Below are 4,460 nucleotides of genomic sequence, written 5' to 3' on the forward strand. Positions count from 1 at the left end.
TTTCCGATCCGGTGGTAGATTCTGCGAAGCATTGCTCTTGCTAGGGCCAGTAATAGCAACACTTCCGGTTTGAGCCTCATGAGCTCACCTACTCGCCCGGTTACACTGACAGCCTCTCAAGGCTCAAGCTTAGGTAGAAAAAAGAAGAAGATAAAAACCCACCCAGAAGTAACTTTAAAGATGTGTATATGAGCTACCTACCTACTTGGTGTTAAGTGATTGTTTCCTTAGATGTGAAATCAATCTCTATTATATTGTATTTCCCATATCCAGTGGTTTTCGGGCGTCTTTTGGGTCCGCACGGGTAGGTATCAGTTCGTGAACTCTCCCTCTTTTTCCACTGGAGGCGCAGAGTCCGACATAACCCGGTCCGACCCCCGTTGGCAGGGTATCAGTACAGACTGGGATTCCCCATCGATACAAAAAAAAGTATCACCACCTCGCCTGCTTCTGTCGTGAAGTAATAATGCGTTTCGGCTTGAAAGATGGGATAGTCTCAAGGTTGCTGACACCATACAGCTTGTAACATTCGTTGGCTCAAATAATCACTTAATACTAGGTGAGCCGGGAGCTTGTCCACGCATCTGTTATTATTATTATTTTCCTAATATAATGTATAAATTAGAAAAAATGTACAGCGTAATATTGTCACGCTCTCAACAAGGCAAGCAAAATTCAACTAGATACTAGATTATATTGAACAACAAATTCATTTTGAAAATATCAATGTACCCATTTATATTCGCGGACCAATTTTGGCGAGTTCTCAACTAATTTTCATTGCTATTTAATATCAGAACTAGCCATATGGGTATTAATGTGATTCAAAACGACTTATATCACTGTTTTAAATAGACCATAAAGGCTTCTATGGTGTTAGTATTGCTGGATAAATCAAAGTAATTGTCGAATGTGAGCCTTTGTATGTAAAGGTGATTTCTCAGTTGCAACGTAAAACGTTATCAATTTGGATCTGCCGTGATGCTAGTAATTTTGTAATGCAGTATTGAAAGACGGTACCGACATGCCTGCGAGTGCTTAAACTAAGCGAGCATCTTGATGGAAATGTATCAACGATCGTGATTATCTAGATACGGCATGTATTATTTTGTATTTGACTGTTTCTATTGTAGTTTTATATATTGACAGTCGTTGTATTTTCTCAGGTTTTCGCTAGTTATCGATATAATAATAAAATCTATTTTCACGATTTATCTCACGTTCTATATTGTTCTTATATTATTTCCGACTTTCTAGAAAAAACGCAAGATTGAGCCTTAAAAGTACTTTGAATTCTGATCATATTTATTTGGTATTTATTAAGTATACCTATAAACGCTTTATTCAAATTTGCCTTTAATATGTGCCACAAATTAAGATTATTTTAATCGAATGTTAAGCAAGCATTACCTACTGCTTTATTTAGATTAGTACTGTTAAAAAATGAACAACCAAATATTAAGTAAAACTGACAAACTATATCACACAACTATCAGACATGACGCATGAGATTATACTTTCTAAGCAAAGAAAAAAGAATATAGTTACTTATAATTTAACTATGAAATAATTTTATTTAATAGTTTTACAATCAATCAAGCTACTTCTCCCTATACCGTATTCTCTTTTTCATTATCCCACAATTCTTTGCTGAAACCTGTTTTCATGACAAAAGCATATCGACAGTATTCGGAGAGGCAATGTCACTCCCATAATAAAATTTTACATCAATTTAAAAAATATATTTTTTTTTTCATTCATGATAAATCTGTTCTTCTAGAAATTCTACGTTCACGTGGAATCTGTTTAAATATTGATCAGCATTACTTACACATAATCCAAGGTAGTATACCTTTTACTTCATAAAATACAATCAATTGTGGATAGTTTCCTCACAGCCTCAGCGTTCGTTCATTTATTATTCTCTAAATTAAACTTTGTTGTATGCTCTTTCGCTATCGTAAATTTTACGTAATTACAGTTTTGTAATTTTGAAATATCGTCCGATGGAGTTCAAGTCCTTTAGCGCAATAAATTTTAAAACCACAATTTGCTACCAAGCAAATACTTAATAACAAATTCAATTATATATCGAATTATGGATTGGGTTCAAATAAGACATTTTAAGAAACCTTCCGCACTATGCATAATTTGAATATTATTTATCTATTTACCGCTTGTAATACGTGAAGCTAAAACTTTGTACCCCCTTTTAACGAAAATTGCACGGACGGAGTAGTATGAAATTTCCCACACTTATAGAGAATAAAGAGAAGGAGTGCAGAATGCTATTTTTTTAATTATCCATAAAAATAGATTAACGTCGAACGCGTCGCTTGCGACGACGGGTTCGACGAGGACGGTGACTGGTGCTTGTGGTGCCTAAAAGCACCGTTAATAGATCAGGAGGATCCGTAATGTCGTGCTTTGGGCGACGTCGACGGTTTACCATTCGGTCTACTGGGTCGGGTATGTAGTTTCCAGTGGCTAAGATGAGAGGGTTCTCATGTCGTGCCGCCTTCTCAAAATGGCGCAGCGATGCCGACTGATCGGTTCAATAATTACCGAGTATATAGAGAACGTAATCTTTCCCCAACCTATTCGCTGGTAGCGTAAGGGACTGTTCCAGGTACTATTTACTGGTGGTAGGACCTCTTGTGAGTCCGCGCGGGTAGGTACCACCACCCTGCCGATTTCTGCCGTGAAGCAGTAATGCGTTTCGGTTTGAAGGGTGGGGCAGCCGTTGTAACTATACTTGAGACCTTAGAACTTATATCTCAAGGTGGGTGGCGCATTTAAGTAGTGGATGTCTATGGACTCCAGTAACCACTTAACACCAGGTGGGCTGTGAGCTCATTCACCAAACTAAGCAGTAAAAAAAAAGAAGGTACGTGCATACGGGTGTTTGAGCTAACGTGGTCAACTTGAGAGAATTTGCTTACACTAGCCCTAACAAGAGCAGTGCTTTGCAGAATCTACCACCGGATTGGAATCGCGATACACCGAGAAGATCAGGCGAGAAACTCAGTGGGTTGCGTCTATGGGTTAGTTCGCTCGCCAAACTCTTCGTCTTAATCGAGGAATTCAAGGAGTTCAGCTTCGCCGTGTTCAGCTGATGCAACATGTTTTGTAAATTGCCATATATTTCCTGCATCCATTTACGGCAGATTTCATTGAAACTTGAAGCAAACACAATTACATTTTTATTACTGTTAATATTCAATAATTAATTGACGTTTAAGTATAATAAATAAAAAAAGGAAAAATATTTATAAGTAAGTCGTCGTGGCCTATAAAATAAAGTCCGGCGTATTCTTGTGAGGGTGCTCAATTTGTTTCAAATAAAGATGTTCTTAACACATGCGACTTTCGCGATAAGGGATAAGGGAAAATAACAATTGTGTAGGTAATAAAACATAAAAAATTTTTTTTTGCATAATTAAAGTTAGTAATTAATTGGTAATTACTGAATGGTATATTGTAAGCTTACGTGGGTAGTTTTTTATTTTTTATTGCTTAAATGGGTGGACAAGCACACGGCCCACCAGGTGTTAAGTGGTTACTGGAGCCCATAGACATATACAATGTAAGTGCCGCCACCAACCTCGGGACATGAGCTCTAAGATCTCCGTTTTTACAGTAACAATGGCTGCCCCACTATTCAAACCGAAGCGCATTACTGCTTTACGGCAGAAATAGGCACGGTTGTGGTACCTACCCGTACAGACTCACAAAACATCCTACCATCAGTAATTACGCAAATTACAATTTTACGGGATTGATTTTTATTACACAATTTATCGTGGAAATCAATCGTGAACATTTGTTAAGTACGCATTTCATTAGAGAAATGGTACCCGCTTGTAGGATTCGAACACCGTTACATCGCTTTATACGAATGCACCGGGCTTCTTAGCCTTTAGGCCACGACGACTTCAATACCACCATTCTGCGTATTTCTGCCGCGAAATAGTCAAGAGTTTCATTTTGAAGGTGGAACGGGCACAGTACGATACAAAACAGTTGAACACCAAGAGCATTGAACATATCGTAACATGTATTCACGAGTACTCAAAGTTCACAGCATGTTAGCAATGTACTTATGACGCTACTAACATGGACAGGAATTACGTGGGACCTCTGATAGTTCCAAGAATAGTAACAGCCAAATTATTACTAGTTTAATTTGATAGTCTGCAGCGACATTACACGCTTACTTTTTTCTAATAAGTTTTTTTTTCTCATATCACTTCTATTAATATATTTCACTTGTTTGTACCTTTACTATACAGTACGCATGTAGGTTTCATCATCATCATCATCATCAGTCTGTATCTCTCCACTGCTGGATGTAGGCCTCTCCCATAGTTCGCCACAATGAACGATCCTCCGCCTTCCGCATCCAATCTCTCCCAGCATATCGCCGCAAGTCAGCGGCCCAACGGGCAGCGGGACGCTGT

Source organism: Bombyx mori, chromosome 22 (assembly GCF_030269925.1).
Source record: "Bombyx mori chromosome 22, ASM3026992v2".
Classification (NCBI taxonomy): Eukaryota; Metazoa; Arthropoda; class Insecta; order Lepidoptera; family Bombycidae; genus Bombyx; species Bombyx mori.